We start from the raw sequence: 20,570 nt of genomic DNA, 5'->3' as shown, positions 1-20,570 counted from the left end.
ACTATTCATATTATGTTTCTTTAGAGCTGTCTAAAATTAATAATGTATTTATTGTGAAGATGTAGGCTATATTACATGGTTTTATTATACTTTTTTATAGACAAAGTTCTGCATCAGATGCTTGTATTGAAGCCAAGTGAAGCTATATTTGTTTATGTTAATTAACGGTCAACTACCGTGAGACCGGGAGTTATTTGCTTGACAATCACCGGCTGATTACATTTTGTGACCGCCACAGCCCTATATAGGACTATCGAACTGCCTTTACCAATACTGAAATACCAATACTGTTCCGGAAGACTGTGATCACACTCTCCGCAGCTGATGTGAGTAAGACCTTTAAACAGGGTAAGATTCACAAGGCCAGATGGATTACCAGGACGTGTACTGCAAGCATGCGCTGACCAACTGGGGCGGCAGGGTAGGGGGTAGCCTAGTGGTTAGAGCGTTGAACTAGTAACTGGAAGGTTGCAAGTTCAAACCCCCGAGCTGACAAGGTACAAATCTGTCGTTCTGCCCCTGAACCCACTGTTCCTAGGCCGTCATTGAAAATAAGAATTTGTTCTTAACTGACTTGCCTAGTTAAATAAAGGTAAAATAAAAAATAAATAAATAAAAACTGGCAAGTGTCTTCACTGACATTTTCAACCTCTCCCTGTCCAAGTCTGTAATAACAAAATGTTTTAAGCAGACCACCAGTTCCTGTGCCCAAGAACACTAAGGAAACCTGCCTAAATGACTACTGACCCGTTGCACTCAAGTCTGTAGCCATGAAGTGCTTTGAAAGGCTGGTCATGGCTTACAACACCATTATCCCAGAAACCCTATACCCACTCCAATTTGCATAAAGCACCAACAGATCTTTCCCACCTGGACAAAAGGAACACCTATGTGAGAATGCTATTCATTGACCACAGCTCGGCGTTCAACAACATAGTGCCCTCAAAGCTCATCAATAAGCTAAAGACCCTGGGACTAAACACCTCCCCCTGCAACTGGATCCTGTACTGCCTGACGGGCCGCCCCCAGATGGTAAGGGTAGGTAACAACACATCCGCCACGTTGATCCTCAACACAGGGGCCACTCAGGGGTGCGTGCTCAGTCCCCTCCTGTACTCCATGTTCACTCATGACTGCACGGCCAGGCACAACTCCAACACCATCATTAAATTTGCTGATAGTACAACAGTGGTAGGCCTGATCACCAACAACAACATGACAGCCTATAGGGAGGTCAGAGACCTGGCCATGTATTGCCAGGACATCAACCTATCCCTCAACGTGATCAAGACAAAGGAGATGATTGTGGACTACAAGAAAAAGTGGACCTAGCATGTCCCCCATTCTCATCGATGGGGCTGCAGTGGAGCAGGTTGAGAGCTTCAAGTTCATTGGTGTCCACATCACCAACAATCCAAGAACACCAAGATAGTCGTGAAAAGGGCACGACAAAACCTATTCCCCCCTCAGGAGACTGAAAAGATTTAGCATGGTTCTCCAGATCCTCAAAAGGTTCTACTGCTGCACCATCGAGAGCATCCTGACTGCATGCATCACTGCCTGGTATGGCAACTGCTCGGCCTCCGACCGCAAGGCACTACAGAGGGTAGTGCAAACAGCCCAATACATCACTGGGGCCAAGCTTCCTGCCATCCATGAACTCTATACCAGGCGGTGTCAGAGGAAGGCCCTAAAAATTGTCAAAGACTCCAGCCAGACTGTTCTCTCTGCAACCGCATGGCAAGCGGTACAAGAGCGCCAAGTCTAGATCCAAAAGGCTTCTCAACAGCTTGTACCCCCAAGCCATAAGACTGCTAAACAGCTAATCAAATGGCTATCCAGACTATTTGCATTGACCCCCGCCACATTTTATTTTTTTTACGCTGCTGCTACTTGCTGTTTATCATCTATCCATAGTCACTTTACTTACCTTCATGTACTGGTAGCCCCTATATTAGAGGTTGACCGATTAATCGGAATGGCCGCATTTTCTGACACCGATTACATTGCACTCCACGAGGAGACTGCGTGGCAGGCTGACTACCTGTTGTGTGAGTGCAGCAAGGAGCCAAAGTAGCTAGCATTAGCATGCTATACAAATATAGCATCTTATAATAAACAACCAATCTTAACATAATCACTAGTTAACTACACATGGTTGCATATAATCGATGCGGTGCCTGTTAATTTGTCATTGAATCACAGCCTATTTCGCCAAACAGGTGATTTAACAAGCGCATTCGCAAAAAAAAGCATTGTCTTTGCACCAATGTGTACCTAACCATAAACATCAACGCCTTTCTTAAAATCAAGTGACACAAGTATACATTTTTAAACCTGCATATTTAGTTAAAATTGCCTGCTATCATGAATTTCTTTTAACAAGGGAAATGGTGTCACTTCTCTTGCGTTCTGTGCAAGCAGAGTCAGGGTATATGCAGCAGTTTGAGCCACCTGGCTCGTTGAACTGTGTGAAGACCATTTCTTCCTAACAAACACCGTAATTAATTTGCCAGAATTTAACATAATTATGACATAACATTGAAGGTTGTGCAAAGTAACAGCAATATTTAGACTTATGGATGCCACCCGTTAGATAAAATACGGAACAGTTCCGTATTTCACTGAAAGAATAAACGTTCTGTTTTAGAAATGATAGTTAACATGTTTGATCATATTAATGACCTAAGGCTCGTATTTCTGTGTGTTACTATATTATAATTAAGTCTATGATTTGATAGAGCAGTCTGAGCGGTGGTAGGCAGCAGCAGGCTCGTAAGCATTCATTCAAACATCACTTTCGTGCATTTGTCGTCAGCTCTTCGCTGTGCTTCAAGCATTGCACTGTTTATGACTTCAAGCCTATCAACTCCCGAGATTAGGCTGGCAATACTAAAGTATCTATTAGAACATCCAATAGTCAAAGGTATATGAAATACATATGGTATAGAGAGAAATACTCCTATAATAACTACAACCTAAAACTTCTTACCTGGGAATATTGAAGACTCATGTTAAAAGGAACCACCATCTTTCATATGTTGTCATGTTCTGAGCAAGGAACTTAAACGTTAGCTTTCTTACATAGCACATATTGCACTTTTACTTTCTTCTCCAACACGTTGTTTTTGCATTATTGAAGCCAAATTGAACATGTTTCATTATTTATTGGAGGCAAAATTGATTTTATTGATGTATTATAATAAGTTAAAATAAGTGTTAATTCAGTATTGTTGTAATTGTCATTATTACACATATATACATTTCATTCATTCATACATACATACATACATACATACAAACATACATAAAAAGATAAATAAAACAATTGGCGATTAATCGGTATCTGCTTTTTTTGGGTCCTCCAATAAATCGGTATCGGCGTTGAAAAATCATAATCGGTCGACCTCTACCCTATATAGCCTCGTTATTGTTATTTTATTGTTGCCCTTTTATTTTTTACTTTAGTTTATTTAGTAAATATTTTGCCTAAAACAGCATTGTTGGTTAAGGGCTTGTAAGTAAGCATTTCAAGGTAAAGTCATGTGACAAATACAATTTGATTGAAGTCTGGTGGATTTTACAGGTCGGGTTAGGGTGTGAACACTTCCTAGCCTTGAGAAAAACCATTTGGCTCTTTCCTTCACTCGCAATAAACTGAAACATCTCTCTCTTTATTGGGCTGCCAGAGGGAGCCTTAAAAATGAAATGGCTGGCATCAAACAGAACTGACAATTAATGTTCTTAGTAACAACCAAACCATCACTCATCATTTACACAAGTAGGTCTTGATTGTTGCAACAATAAATACAAATAATTCTCATAAGAATACGCTTGGCATGAGATGACTGCAGGCTAACGAGAGGATGCCCTGCTATCAAACATGGATTACCACACCAGCCTGCTATCCTTCCTATTCTCTCCCTCAGACAAGGAAGGATTTACTGAGATCTAGTCGGGTTTTGAAACACCTTCCAGTACACTGAAAAGCAAACCCACTGTGGGAGAAAGGGATATAGAAACTACAATGTACAGTGAAATGACAAGGTAGAATAATGGCATAGCTTTTCATGATCATGTTCAGATTATTAGGGTCACAGTAGGCAAGTAAATGTGGTGGTGTTAATGGTCATTTGTGAGCAGGCTAAGCCCTTGGCTTCCAGATGACCCCATATCCATGTCTGACTTCCTGCTACTGTGACATCCCCTCTATAGCCACCTGTCATTTGTCCTGTCCTCCAGACCACATCCATTCGATTAACACCAGTCAATACAGGCTGCAGCCACCCAAGGCAGGCAGGCAGAGACGGGTACAAAGGCAAACACCTCTGCCTGTTCAGCAGTACCAAGGTCACCTCCAGCGAAGCGGTCTGATAGAGAGAGGAGAAAGACCCTCTTGTGCGCACACAGCCTCATACCTGATTCACCTTTATCATACATCTCAATGTCTAATAAAGGAGAGGAGAATAGTATCTGAAAGCAGACTAGTAGCGGAAGCATACTTCAGGTCAACAACAAAACATTGTAAGGAAAACAACCTAAGGTGAAATCTGAGCCACTTCCTATTGCAGGAGTGAGAGAGGGATGGATAGAGAAGAGAGAGGGATGTACAGAGAAGAGAGAGGGATGGATAGAGAAGAGAGAAAAGGGTTAGAGCATGGAAAGAGAGAGAGAGCGAGAGACAGGAGGAGAGCGAGAAATAGGGAGAGAAAGGAGGATAGAAAGAGAGACCATGTAATTTATTAGATCAATGAATGAGCCTGGTCCTGCTGGGAATCCCCAGGCCTGGTTACTGTAACATGGTCTCCAATCCAATAGGAGACTACAATACTGGAGGGCCACTGGGATGGACATTCAATACACGGACAGAACACATCAATGTGGTACAAATAGAATACTGTGTGTGTGTGTGTCCACCAATACAATATAGCCTCATCTTATGACCGTCAGGCTGACTCTACAACAGCACATGGCCTCAGGTTAACACAATAAAGGTTGGAATAGAATCACATCTACCTCAGATTTGATCAAGTTCCATTTGGCAAAAATGTAATCCCTACGGCCAATTCTACATTCAGCCATGATGAACTCAGATGAACTCAAATTAGCCTGCTGCAAGTGAGATGGACTTGTTTGGGGAGAAGGGCATGGTAAAAAAAACGACTCAGAGAGCAACATCTGGTGCGAAGCTAACAGTGAGACGCAGCAGGCTTCTTAAATATCTTCCTGATAAACTGAGGCTAAAGGTTCTAATGCATTCCCGGAGCATGTAGCAGACTATGATCCATCCATTTTACATGGAGCACCTGTGGATAATAAATTGGTTAGTGATGTCAGACCATCTTCTCCATGCAGCCAGTCCCCACATGAATGATTACAGAAACATGAGTTTCTCAGACTAAACAGGATGGGCCATGTTAGTTTGATGGAGTGTGTGGACACATGTCTACTTGTGCTTGTGTACAGAACTGTGTACTAAAAGTCCTAAGAAACACCAAAGGGTGGTCAGTGTGTGAGGACCAGGGCTGTATGTGTGGTATAGAGACAGTATGCCAGTGCTTTAGTGCCTGGGTATCACATGCAAACCTACTATGTACAATCAAAAGACGCACACACCGTTGCAGAAGTTAGGTGGTGTGTCCCTGCTGCCTGGTTTACTTGGTGATGTATCAACTTCACATGTATCTCATTAGCACGGCATCTGGATTCTCTCCAATACACAAACACAGTGGGCGACGCTGAATTGTGTGTGTGTGTGTGTGTGTGTTGGGGTCAGGAGGTCTGTGTCAGTAGGCAGCAGCATTAAACAGAGATGTAAGGTTTCACCCAGAGAGGAGAGGAGCCTCTGACCCCAGACAGACCTGCTGGAGGGTAACTAGAGAAGGAGCATGACAAAGGCCATCTCCAGCCTCATCTATCAACTTATTGGTTACAGCCTCCCTCATCTTCTCAACCCACTGTCTCTGGACGCTCCATGTAGCCAAGGCTGCCTGCCTGCAGGCACATATCTAGGGCCAGCTTAGCCTCTCCCGGTCCGAAACAAAATTCTTGGAATCTACCCCTAGTCCCCTCGCTCCTACCTGCGACCTGATGGCTACTGACAGCTCACATCGCCAACATGTCCGTTCAGTCATGGGTTGCCATAGTTACATCAACTGCTTGCAGTAATCTTTGCCCTGACATTTTCAAAACAAAGGAGAGGGGGAACAACTACACACAGTCAACGTACCCACACCACAACAGTCCCAGATTGACAATAAGTAGATTCTCCTCTGTCAGTGGAGGCAGTAGAACCACATCAAAAAGGCAAGGCAGTCAGCTTGGATCAGTGAGTGAGTAAAATATACCCTGCAGATACTGAATGACACATTCTCTCCAAGACCAAACCCCTATACAGAACCAGGAGGTCACTCACCCAAACAACTCTCCACCCACAACATTTAGCACATTATGCACAAGGAGGAACATGATCAAACCCAGCTACAACGCAGGGAAACATGAATAGGGAGTCCCCTATGATGTCAGGTGTAGATATCAAATGACAGGCCAAACGTGGGTTTTATGATGTAGTTCTGCATACATGTAGTCTGATTACAAGTCATGTCTGGTAAAATCCCTTGTGAGGGGCTTTTCAGGGACAGAGAACAGTTTTGGTTTTCATGTTTCTGTTCTACCAGCTTAGACTGTTTCCCTGCAGTCATAAGAAGGTTGTGAAAGCTTTTTGAAAGGACAGCAACAACAGGAAGTAAAAGGCATCAGGCATAAATCTCAGCTCCTGAACCGGAAACTCAACGAAGGGCTGAGCCAGAGCAGACAGCAGCATTTGCACTTAGCACCCCTGGACCTCCTGAAACACGCTGTGTAAGCAAGCACTGTCGATAACTAAACAGTCACACACACACCTCTTCTGGTTCGCCCTGTGTGAGATCCTCTTCACACTCCACTATATCTCCATGTCAGCTGGAGGCAGCAGGAGCTAAAGCACTAGATGAGCCAAGCTCAGAAGTGAGTCATTATACAGACCCCACTAAGCTTCTGGGTGGGTGTTCGTCAAGCCTGCCTCTCTGCCTGCCTGCCTCGCTGCCTGCCTGCCTAGGCATAAACATCTCCATACAGCACACATCAATCTCCCTGGAACACACAGCTTGCTTTGGGTAAGGTCCCAAATAGCACCACATCCATATTTAGTGCACTACTTTTGACTAGGGGATATAGGGCTCTGATCAAAAGTTGTGCAATAGGGCGCATTTGGGATGCAACCTGGGACACTCTTCCAAACAGAGGGATTCCTGAGACGCCCAAGAATGTCTGCTTTGGGAAAAAATGGGACCACTGACTTCCCTACAGGAAGATCTCACAAAAGAATAGTACTACCAGTCTGTTCCGTAGACAATAGTGTAGGTGGGATGTAGGCGTTACAAGGCTGTAGTGGGATTAAAATCCCATCAAAAAGACTGAAATACCGTGCCTACAGAAAGTATTCATACCCATAGAGGTATTGCACATTTTGTTGTGTTACAGCCTGAATTCAAAATGGATTAAATAGATTTTTTTTTTCTCACCCATCTACAAACAATACATCATAATGACACAGTGAAAACAAGTTTAGAAACGTTTGCAAATTTGACATTGAAACAGAAATCTCTCATTTACATAAGTATTCCCACCCCTGAGTCAATACTTTGTAGAAGCACCTTAAGCAGTGATGACAGCTGTGAGGCTTTCTGGGTAAGTCTATAAGAGCTTTCCAAACATGGATTGTGCAACATTTCCCCATTATTATTTTCAAAATTCTTCAAGCTCTAGTTGTTGATCATTGCCAGACAAACCTTTTTCAGGTCTTGCCATAGATTTTCAAAACTGTAACTCAGCCACTCAGGAACATTCACTGTCTTCTTGGTAAGCAACTCCAGTGTAGATTTGGCCTTGTGTTATAGGTTATTGGAGTGCTGAAAAGGTGAAGGCATTTGAAAAACCTCCCTGGTCTTTGTGGTTGAATCGGTGTTTGAAATTCACCTGCGACTGAGGAACCTTACAGATCATTTTATGTGTGGGGTACAGAGATGAGGTAGTCATTAAGAAATCATGCTTGAAGTCATTAAAACTTGGTTTTTCAACCACTCCACAAATTTCTTGTTCACAAACTATAGTTTTGGAAAGTCGGTTAGGACATCTACTTTATGCATGACACAAGTAATATTTCTAACAATTGTTTCCAGACAGATTATTTCACTTATAATTCACTGTATCACAATACCAGTGGGTCAAAAGATTAGATACTCTAAGTTGACTGCCTTTAAACAGCTTGGAAAATTCACCAAAAAGTATGTAATGGTCTTAGAAGCTCCTGATGGTCTAATTGACATAATTTCAGTCAATTGGAGGTGTACCTGTGGAGGAATTTCAAGGCCTACCTTCAAACTCAGTGCCTCGTTGCTTGAAATCATGGGGAAATCAAAATAAATCAGCCAAGACCTCAGAAAAAAATTGTAGACCTCCATAAGTCTGGTTCATCCTTGGGAGCAATTTCCAAACGCCTGAAGGTACCATGTTCATCTGTACAAACAAAAGTATGCAAGTATAAACACCATGGGACCACACAGCCGTCATACCGCTCAGGAAGGAGACGCCTTCTGTCTCCTAGAGATTAACGTACTTTGGTGCGAAAAGTGCAAATCAATCGTAGAATATCAAAGGACCTTGTGACGATGCTGGAGGAAACGGGTACAAAAGTATCCACAGTAAAACAAGTCCCATATCGACATAACCTGAAAGGCCGCTCAGCAAGGAAGAAGCCACTGCTCCAAAACCGCCATAAAAAAGCCAGACTACAGTTTGCAACTGCACATGGGGACAAAGATCATACTTTTTGGAGAAATGTCCTCTGGTCTGATGAAACAAAATAGAACTGTTTGGCCATAATGACCATCATTATGTTTGGAGGAAAACGGGGGAGGCTTGCAAGCCAAAGAATACCATCCCAACCGTGAAGCACGTAGGTGGCATAATCATGTTGTGGGGGTGCTTCGCTGCAGGAGGGACTGGTGCACTTCACAAAATAGATGGCATCATGAAGGAGGAAAATTAGGTGGATATATTGAAGCAACATCTCAAGACATCAGTCAGGAAGTTAAAGCTTGGTCACAAATGGGTCTTCCAAATGGACAATGACCCCAAGCATACTTCCAAAGTTGTGGCAAAATGGCTTAAGGACAACAAAGTAAAGGTATTGGAGTGGCCATCACAAAGCCCTGACCTCAATCCCATAGAACATTTGTGGGCAGAACTGAAAAAGTGTGTGCGAGCAAGGAGTCCTACAAACCTGACTCAGTTACACCAGCTCTGTCAGGAGGAAAGGCCAAAATTCACCCAACGTATTGTGGGAAGCTTGTGGAAGGCTACCCAAAATGTTTGACCCAAGATAAACAATTTAAAGGCAGTGCTACCAAATACTAATTGAGTGTATGTAAACTTCTGACCCACGGGGAATGTGATTAAAGAAATAAAAGCTGAAATAAATAATTCTCTACTATTATTCTGAAATTTCACATTCTTAAAATAAAGTGGTGATCCTACATGTCTGGAATTGTGAAAGTGAGTTGAAATGTATTTGGCTGAGGTGTATGTAAACTTCTGACTTCAACTGCAGTTATACATAATCCTCCTACTCATGATTCCTCTCAAGCCTCATCACTGCAGCTGCTCGCCTCATCACTGCAGGTGCTCGCCTCATCACTGCAGCTGCTCGCCTCATCACTGCAGCTGCTCGCCTCATCACTGCAGCTGCTAGCTGGAATGAGAACACACAGGACACATTCCATTTTCCAGTTCCTAAAGGCTTCAGCTCCAGAAGACGTCTCTCTGCTTGGCCTGCTTCCCAGTCCTGACAGGTGCAGGTACAGGCCACTAGGTTTCTGGCCAGGCTACACAAGTTGACTGTGATGCAGTCGACTTGGAAGGTGGAAGGTGACAAACGACTGTTCCAGTGCCAGCCAGCTGCAGCAAGGGCATTGGCCTAGTGGCCTCTAACCCAGACAACAGCCATACCAGTGAATTGAAAACCACTGGCAAGAAGACAGCTAGCTGTGTGTGAGTGTGAGAGAGTGAGAGCATGACGGTGTGACCATGACGGTGTGAGGCAGAGGCCTGCAGCTACACAGCCCCCCCCCTCCCTTGTAAAATGTATAGAGCTATTGACTTTAGCTTACTGATTTGAACAGTTGATTCATTGGATTAATACTAGAGAAGAATAATGAAAGATGGAACATTCTGGCAAACACTTCAGTTCCTTGCACCCCTCTGAAAAATGTCAAACCTGTCCACAGCACGACATCACTTATTTACAGAGCATGTAATTTCTCTCTTTTAGGAAACACTTAAATAGCCTAACCACATCATGTAAACCTCAACACACAACAGCTCATAGCCGTTAGCTACAGTCCCACAACATGTGCCCTTGTCTCTTACCATTTTCCAACAACTGGTATTTTATGAATTGAGGGAGGCTTAGACAGGCAATTCAATGACGCCATGTTGTTCACTAAATATTTTCACATCAACAGAGTCCATGGGAATTGAATGTGATGTCTGCCCTGAAACGTGTTGGTTTCTCAGCCATTGAATAAAGCTATGGCAACAACACTGTTCATCGTAGAAGAGAGCTTTGAAGACGGATCAACAAAGCATTTTTGTAGGTAGTTAAATGACATCAACCAAGTCAACAATAAGCAACCACCAACTAACAGTCTGCTCCAGTCCAACACTGTTGGATATATTCATTGTTATTACATTTAGTAGGTTTTTATGTTGTTTCATGTTGCTGGTAGTGTCAAATATTATCACTAAAAATAAACATCTGCATTCAAAAAAAGAGTGATGATCCTGTCTTACTTCCAGAGAGGATAGTCAGGCAGTAGCTTAACCTCTCCACTTCACATCATACTGCTCACTCTTCTGTCAGGTCAGCCTTGAAATGACCCTCCTTAACCTTCCTGATCTATTTCAGTCTGGCATGGTTCTCACTACAAATACCATTAAGGGCTCTTAAAAAGTGCTTAAAGGGCTCTACACTGCAAAACTCAATTGATCTTCTTGGCAAGAGAAAACACAATCAAAAGGATAGGCTCTAGTCTGGCAAGAGAAAACACAATCAAAAGGATAGGCTCTAGTCTGGCAAGAGAAAACACAATCAAAAGGATAGGCTCTAGTCTGGCAAGAGAAAACACAATCAAAAGGATAGGCTCTAGTCTGGCAAGAGAAAACACAATCAAAAGGATAGGCTCTAGTCTGGCAAGAGAAAACACAATCAAAAGGATAGGCTCTAGTCTGGCAAGAGAAAACACAATCAAAAGGATAGGCTCTAGTCTGGCAAGAGAAAACATAATCAAAAGGATAGGCTCTAGTCTGGCAAGAGAAAACATAATCAAAAGGATAGGCTCTAGTCTGGCAAGAGAAAACACAATCAAAAGGATAGGCTCTAGTCTGGCAAGAGAAAACATAATCAAAAGGATAGGCTCTAGTCTGGCAAGAGAAAACACAATCAAAAGGATAGGCTCTAGTCTGGCAAGAGAAAACATAATCAAAAGGATAGGCTCTAGTCTGGCAAGAGAAAACACAATCAAAAGGATAGGCTCTAGTCTGGCAAGAGAAAACATAATCAAAAGGATAGGCTCTAGTCTGGCAAGAGAAAACACAATCAAAAGGATAGGCTCTAGTCTGGCAAGAGAAAACACAATCAAAAGGATAGGCTCTAGTCTGGCAAGAGAAAACACAATCAAAAGGATAGGCTCTAGTCTGGCAAGAGAAAACACAATCAAAAGGATAGGCTCTAGTCTGGCAAGAGAAAACATAATCAAAAGGATAGGCTCTAGTCTGGCAAGAGAAAACACAATCAAAAGGATAGGCTCTAGTCTGGCAAGAGAAAACATAATCAAAAGGATAGGCTCTAGTCTGGCAAGAGAAAACACAATCAAAAGGATAGGCTCTAGTCTGGCAAGAGAAAACATAATCAAAAGGATAGGCTCTAGTCTGGCAAGAGAAAACACAATCAAAAGGATAGGCTCTAGTCTGGCAAGAGAAAACAATCAAAAGGATAGGCTCTAGTCTGGCAAGAGAAAACACAATCAAAAGGATAGGCTCTAGTCTGGCAAGGTTGACGATAAAGGTTAAGAGAAAGAAAAATACACTACATGACCAAAAGTATGTGGACACCTGCAGGTTGAATATCTCATTCCAAAATCATGGGCATTAATATGGAGTTGATCCCCCTTTGCTGCTTCTGGGAAGGCTTTCCACTAGATGTTGTAACATTGCTGCGGGGACTTGCTTCAGCCACAAGTGCATTGAGGTCGGGCACTGATGTTTGGTGATTAGGCCTGGCTCGCCCTAAGGTGTTTGATGGGGTTGAAGTCAGAGCTCTGTGCAGGCCAGTAAAGTTCTTCTACACCGATCGACAAACCATTTCTGTATGGACCTTGCTTTGTGCACTGGGCATCGTCATGCTTAAACATGAAAGGGACTTCCCTAAATGCTTGTCACAAAGTTGAAAGCACAGAATCATCTAGAATGTAAATTGTACACTGTAGCATGAAGATTTCCCTTCACTGGAACTTTGAAAAAACAGCCCCAGACCATTATTACGCCTCCACCAAATTTACAGTGGGCACTATGCATTTGGGGCAGGTAGCGTTCTCCTGGCATCCGCCAAACCCAGATTTGGACTCTGGGCAGTCCGGCGGACAATGGCAGCAAGCTTTACGCTACCCCAGCCGACGAACAGTTCTTGTGCTGACATTGCTTCCAGAGGCAGTTTGAAATGCGGTAGTGAATGTTGCAACAGAGGACAGACTATTTTCACATCCTACGCGCTTCAGCACTCGGCCATCCCGTTGTGAGCTTGTGTGGACTACCACTTTGCGGCTGAGCCGATGTTGCTCCTAGACGTTTCCACTTCACAATAACAGCACTTACAGTTGCCTGGGGCAGCTCTAGCAGGGCAGAAATTTGATGAACTGACTTGCTGGAAATGTAGAATCCTATGACGGTGCCATGCTTAAAGTCACTGAGCTCTTCAGTAAGGCCATTCTACTACCAATACACCGGTCAGCAACCTGTGTGGCTGAACTAGCTGAGTCCACTCATTTTTGTATATATAGTGTAAATAAATTCATGGGACCAGCGGCGGAAGAAAGATGACGTAGTGAATGGTTGCAGTATATTCCTGTTATATAATTAATTTAAACATTTGTCAAATGATCTACAACCACTTAATTACACGATTTTGCTACCGCTAGTAGTGTTTTCAATGTTAATCCTGCAAAATCAGCAACAGCGCTGGCCCAATTAATGAGTTGATTTGCAGATGTGGCGCATGGAATTCTTACATGGTCTTAACCTGTATTTTTTCTAAAATCAAATCAATGTTTATTGTTCGGGTACACAGATTTGCAGATGTTATCGCAGGTGCCAAGAAAGGGCTAGTGTTTCTAGCTCTCAACAGTGCAGTAATGCCTAGCAACACAAAACAAACATAATCCAAAAAGTGAAATTAAAGAATATAAAGTTATGTCTGAAAAAATGTAATTAACAACCCAAATAGCACTGTCAAAGTAATCAAAATGCAATCTACACCGGATAAATCTACACAAGATATAATAAGAATGATATGTACAGTGGTAGATATATTAGTGTGAGCTGTGTCAAGAATACAGTATAAAAGTATGTGGTGTGTATCAAGTGTAACTAAAAGACAATGTACAGTAGTAGAAATATTAGAATGAGCTGTGTCAAGAATACAGTATAAAAGTATGTGGTGTGTATCAAGTGTAACTAAAAGACAATGTACAGTAGTAGAAATATTAGAATGAGCTGTGTCAAGAATACAGTATAAAAGTATGTGGTGTGTATCAAGTGTAACTAAAAGACAATGTACAGTAGTAGAAATATTAGAATGAGCTGTGTCAAGAATACAGTATAAAAGTATGTGGTGTGTATCAAGTGTAACTAAAAGACAATGTACAGTAGTAGAAATATTAGAATGAGCTGTGTCAAGAATACAGTATAAAAGTATGTGGTGTGTATCAAGTGTAACTAAAAGACAATGTACAGTAGTAGAAATATTAGAATGAGCTACGCCAAGAATACAGCATATAAATACACAGAACCAAACCCCAGCGCAAAACGGATAGAATTGCAGGAAATTAGCTTTCAGACCTGAGCTGCTAATGATCTGCGCTTTCAACCTAACATCCTGGAAAACTTATGGAAACCACTATTTGATTGAGTAGGAAACCACTGCCTTCCCTCAGGAGAGGTTAGAGCTCTAAATAGACAATTACAACTAATTTCCCTTGTTCAACTAATGCCCCATATTTAGGCAATTATCCAAACGTAATTATAGTATATGGATCTGTTTTGACAAATTGAGTGCAACAAACAGTGTAACACAAACCAGCTGTACAAACCTATTAGGCTATCAATTTCTCCTGGCTGTGGAAATAAGCCAGAACATAGGCTTCCAACATTGAATATCACCATGAAAGTAAATGACTTCTGCATAATTGAGGAATAATGAAACGATCCCAAAGCATCGTACAAACTAGGCTTTTTATTCATCGCAAGGGGACCAAGTGCACAAAAGAGGGACAATGGGATTCTTAGTAGTGTAACAGTCCCGTGTGTCTCAGTTGATAGAGCATGGCGCTTGCAACTTCAGGGTTGTTGGTTCGATTCCCACAGGGGACCAGTACAGAAAAAATTATGAAAAATGTATGCACTCATTACTGTAAGTCCCTCTGGATAAGAGTGTCTGTTAATGACAAATGATTAAAAAAAAGTGTTAAATAAACACTTAGCTGATGGTACAATAGCTTCAAATGTGAAAGCTATGGCAAGCACAACCCACACAACAGCGCAGTCTTCATCAAGATTGAAAACAACCTTCACAAATCACCCCAGTCAGATATTTGCCGTAGTGATTATGCTGTAGCTGAGCACCAATAAACATCTCACACAGACAGACTTGGCAGATATCCAAGGCACAACTTTGATTACTTATCTACGAACTCAGGCAAAACCAAACAGGAAAGATGGCCACTCATCTGAGTCCAGTCTCACCACACAATTGGCTCGTCTCTCAAGAGTTTTTTATTTACTGAGCATTCCTTCTCAAGATGATAAACTAATCTTCCAGAGCTATAAACTGTGGAAATGAAAGCAACTGACCGTGTGTGTATGTGTAAATTAATGCATAAATGAAGAAGCTACCTTCACTACAGTTTTCTAGAATGTTTCTTAACCACAAAAGAGCTGCTACTATTATGGTGCTAGTTCAATCAGAGATCCATTAGCCCTGAGAGCTGGTGGCCTTGGTGCTGCACTGATTGACTATGACTGGAGTGGACACCACAGAGAGCTACGACAGAACTTCAGCAGGACTTTAGTACATAGAGATGAGAAGGTCACTGAGATCCATTAGTGAGCACCAAGTGAACATTTCCTTTATTGGTACCCAGAGGATAGGACACTCAGCAGTGTGCTGATAACAGCCGACATATTTATACTTCCCTAGTTTCCTCTCTCCTTCCCTTTCTCACTCAGATCACCAGCCACAACGCTAATGACCCACACAACACAGCAACTACTGCTGTGGCGATGGTATTAATGACACACAGTGGGGAAAACTGAAGTGTAATATAGATCATTTGGCTATACATGTCTAGAACCATTTTATCCTCGCACTACTCCTAAACTAAGCTTATATCTCCGTAATAATACCATGTAGTTCGCCAGCGAAGCAAAGCCTTGAACAGGGTTCCAAATTAAATCTGTCAGAACCCTAGGACTTCATTAATCTCAGAAAAACTCAGACACCCACAGCTCCTCCAACTCATTTCAGAATCAAGTCGCATCGAGTAGCCGAGCACTGTGAGCACCATACATCCAGAGAGTTAATTGCTCTGTGAAACCAGTTGCAGAGTCAGTATTGAAGTACAGCACCCACAGCCATGGAGAACTACAAGTACACACAAGCAGGGCTGTGGTCTACAGCCCCAGCTACACAGCTCTCCTCTCCTCCTAGTGTGTGTGGAGGCATCTGGAGTGGGGGCTAGCTGCTGACTATTACCACGGTCAGCTAGCAGGACCAAACTATTACCACTACAGGTCCACCGATTAATCGGAATGGCCGATTAATTAGGGCCGATTTCAAGTTTTCATAATCGGAAATCTGTATTTTTGGACACCGATTTGGCCGATTATTATGATTTATTTATTTATTTATTTACACCTTTATTTAACTAGGCAAGTCAGTTAAGAACACATTCTTATTTTCAATGACGGCCTAGGAACGGTGGGTTAACTGCCTTGTTCAGGGGCAGAACGACAGATTTTCACCTTGTCAGCTCGGGGGATTCAATCTTGCAACCTTACAGTTAACTAGTCCAACGCTCTAACCACGTGATTACATTGCACTCTACGAGGAGACTGCCTGTTACGCGAATGCAGTAGAAGCCAAGGTAAATTGCTAGCTAGCATTAAACTTATCTTATAAAAAACAATCAATCATAATCACTAGTTAACTACACATGGTTGATGATATTACTAGTTCATCTAGCGTGTCCTACAGCCTTCAATGTTATGTCATAATTACGTAATATTCTGGCAAATTAGGCGGCCCAAACTGTTGCACGCAGAGTCAGTGTATATGCAATGAACGCAAGAGAAGTGACACAATTTTACCTGCAATTACCTGCTAACCTGGATTTATTTTAGCTAAATATGCAGGTTTAAAAATATATAATTCTGTGTATTGATTTTAAGAAAGGCATTGATGTAAAATCAATACACAGAATTATATATTTTTAAACCTGCATATTTAGCTAAAAGAAATCCAGGTTAGCAGGTAATTGCAGGTAAAATTGTGTCACTTCTCTTGCGTTCATTGCATATACACTGACTCTGCGTGCAACAGTTTGGGCCGCCTAATTTGCCAGAATTTTACGTAATTATGACATAACATTGAAGGCTGTGCAATGTTACAGGAATATTTAGATTTATGGATGCCACCCGTTAGATAAAATACGGAACGGTTCCGTATTTCCCTGAAAGAATTAACGTCTTGTTTTCGAGATGATAGTTTCCGGATTCGACCATATTAATGACCTACGGCTCGTATTTCTGTGTGTTATTATGTTATAACTAAGTCTATGATTTGATAGAGCAGTCTGACTGAGCGATGGTAGGTAGCAGCAGGCTCGTAAGCATTCATTCAAACAGCACTTCCGTGCGTTTTACAGCAGCTGTTTGACTTCAAGCCTATCAACTCCCGAGAATAGGCTGGTGTAACCAAAGTGAAAATGACTAGCTCGTTAGCGGGGTGTGCGCTAATAGCGTGTGTGAGTGAGAGAGTGAACAGTAAAGAGAGATATCTGGACTCTCTTCCTGCTATGCTCTGTTAACTCTTTCCACTCACTCTTCTACACTCCACTTCCACAGGTCTCCTTGGCAACCAGGCAATGTTTGGGCCATTCTTTGCCCAACTACCCTCTGACTATGCAAACGTGACACTCCTGGGGTCCCCAACGGTGTAGGGATTAAAGGTACGGATGTCATGTGGTGTTTAAACAACACTCACGAACACCACCATGATATGAACAATAATATATGCCACTTTGTGGCTTTACAAGTCCGGAAACATAAGACAACCATCCTTCTAAGTAGATTCTTTGCAAATGTGTGGAGATGGAGACGCCATTTAATGAAAGGTGTTGGCTGAAGCCATATAAAGGTATGAACCAAGTTTCTGAAACTTTGGTTAGCAGTAGGAGCAGTGGATTTCAAAACAATCTCCATCATCTCTAGCACATTCAGTCTTACCTTATTGCTGCGGGTAATGCAGCCTAGGATATCTGCAGATATTCACAACTGAAAAAACAAGAGAATTCATGAGCTAATGTGAACAGAGATAAAATAAGAGGTTAAGAACAATACATAACAGATGAATGTATCCCACATTCAGTGCATTTGGAAAGTATTCAGACCCCTTGACTCTCCCACATTTTATTTTGTTACAAACTTTTAAAAAATTGATAATTGTTTTCCCCCCTCAATCTACAGTCGTGGCCAAAAGTTGAGAATGACACAAATATTAATTTTCACAAAGTCTGCTGCCTCAGTTTGTATAATGGCAATTTGCATATACTCCAGAATGTTATGAAGAGTGATCAGATGAATTGCAATTCATTGCAAAGTCCCTCTTTGTCATGCAAATGAACTGAATCCCCCAAAAACATTTCCACTGTATTTCAGCCCGGCCACAAAAGGACCAGCTGACATAATGTCAGTGCTTCTCTCTTTAACACAGGTGTGAGTGTTGACAAGGACAAGGCTGGATATCACTCTGTCATGCTGATTGAGTTCAAATAACAGATTGGAAGCTTCGAAAGGAGGGTGGTGCTTGGAATCATTGTTCTTCCTCTGTCAATCATGGTTACCTACAAGGAAACACGTGCCGTCATCATTGCTTTGCACAAAAAGGGCTTCACAGGCAAGGATATAAGATTGCACCTAAATCAACTATTTATCGGATCATCAAGAACTTCAAGGAGAGCGGTTCAATTTCTGTGAAGAAGGCTTCAGGGTGCCCAAGAAAGTCCAGCAAGCGCCAGGACCGTCTCCTAAAGTTGATTCAGCTGCGGGATCAGGGCACCACCAGTACAGAGCTAGCTCAAGAATGGCGAAGACTTTTGGAGGATGGCCTGGTGTCAAGAAGGGCAGCAAAGAAGCCACTTTCTCTCCAGGAAAAACATCAGGGACAGACTGATATTTTGCAAAAGGTACGGGGATTGCACTGCTGAGGACTGGGGCAAAGTCATTTTCTCTGATGAATCCCCTTTACGATTGTTTGGGCCATCTGGAAAAAAAGCTTGTCCGGAGAAGACAAGGTGAGCACTACCATCAGTCCTGTGTCATGCCAACAGTAAAGCATCCTGAGACCATTCATGTGTGGGGTTGCTTCTCAGCCTAGGGAGTGGGCTCACTCACAATTTTGCCTAAGAACACAGCCATGAATAAAGAATGGTACCAACACATCCTCCGAGCACAACGTCTCCCAACTATCCAGGAACAGTTTGGTGACGAACAATGCCTTTTCCAGCATGATGGAGCACCTTGCCATAGTGATAACTAAGTGGATCAGGGAACAAAACATCAATATTTTGGGTCCATGGCCAGGAAACTCCCCAGACCTTAATCCCATTGAGAACTTGTGGTCAATCCTCAAAGAGGTGGGTGGACAAACAAAAACCCACATATTCTGACCAACTCCAAACATTGATTATTCAAGATGGGCTGCCATCAGTCTGGATGTGGCCCAGAAGGTAATTGACAGCATGCCAGGGCAGATTGTAGAGGTCTTGAAAAAGAAGGGCCAACACTGCAAATATTGACTCTTTGCATCAACTTCATGTAATTGTCAACAAAAGCCTTTGACACTTAATAAATGCTTGTAATTATACTTCAGTATTCCATAGTAACATCTGACAAAAATATCTAAAGACAATGAAGCAGCAAACTTTGTGGAAATTAATATTTGAGTCATTCTCAAAACCTTTGGCCACAACTGCACACACAATACCCCCTCAATGACAAAGCAAAAACAGATATCTTTGCAAAAAATAAAAACTGAAACATCACATTTACTTAAGTATTCAAATCCTTTACGCAGTACATTATTACAACCTTGAGTATGACGCTACAAGTTTGGCACAACTGTATTTGGGGAGTTTCTCCCATTCTTCTCTGCAGATCCTCTCAAGTTCTGTCAAGGTTGGATGGGGAGCGTCACTGCACAGCTATTTTCAGGTCTCTCCAGAGATGTTCAATCAGATTCAAGTCTGCGTTCTGGCTGGGCCACTCAAGGATATTGAGACTTGTCCCGATACCACTCCTGCGTTGCCTTGACTGTGTGCTTAGGGTCATTGTCCTGTTGGAAGGTGAACCTTGGCCCCCAGTCTGAGGTCCTAATCGCTCTGGAGCAGATTTTCATCAAGGATCTCTGCACTTTGCTGCATTCATCTTTCCCTCGATCCTTACTTGTCTCAGTCCCTGCCTCTGAAGAAAGAAAAAAAACTCAGCATGATGCTGCCACCACCATTCTTCATGTGACGCTTGGCATTCAGGCCAAAGAGTTCAATCTTGGTTTCATCAGATCAGAGAATCTTCTTTCTCAAGGTCTGTGAGTCCCTTAGGTGCCTTTTGGCAATATCCTAGCAGGCTGTCGTGTGCCTTTTACTGAGGAGTGGCTTCCGTCAGGCCACTCAACCATAAAGGCCTGATTGGTGGAGTGCTGCAGAGATGGTTGTCCTTTTGGAAGGTTCTCCCATCTCCATAGAGGAACTCTGGAGCTCTGTCAGTGACCATCTGGATCTTGGTCACCTCCCTGACCAAGGCCCTTCTTCCCCGATTGCTCAGTTTGGCCAGGTGACCAGCTCTAGGAAGAGTCTTGGTGATTCCAAACTTCTTCCATTTAAAAATGGAGGCCACTGTGTTCTTGAGGACCTTCATTGCTGCAG

The 20,570-nt window shown here is 42.5% G+C and overlaps 1 protein-coding gene across 4 annotated transcripts in view; it reads right to left on the bottom strand.

Annotated features, from left to right (window-relative positions):
• LOC110526625 (talin-2) overlaps positions 1-20,570 on the bottom strand; it is a 142,011-nt gene that overhangs the window by 91,827 nt on the left and 29,614 nt on the right. Inside the window, exon 2 of one of the 4 annotated variants that reach the window (XM_036964204.1) lies at positions 17,875-17,922. The exons of the other annotated variants lie outside the window; for them this stretch is intronic. The gene's annotated coding sequence lies outside the window, so the exon portion shown is untranslated. The remainder of the gene's footprint in view (positions 1-17,874; positions 17,923-20,570) is intronic. 4 annotated transcript variants of the gene reach the window in all.

This window comes from Oncorhynchus mykiss, chromosome 26, assembly GCF_013265735.2.
Source record: "Oncorhynchus mykiss isolate Arlee chromosome 26, USDA_OmykA_1.1, whole genome shotgun sequence".
In the NCBI taxonomy this organism is placed as follows: domain Eukaryota; kingdom Metazoa; phylum Chordata; class Actinopteri; order Salmoniformes; family Salmonidae; genus Oncorhynchus; species Oncorhynchus mykiss.
This window is presented reverse-complemented; position numbering and strand designations above follow the sequence as displayed.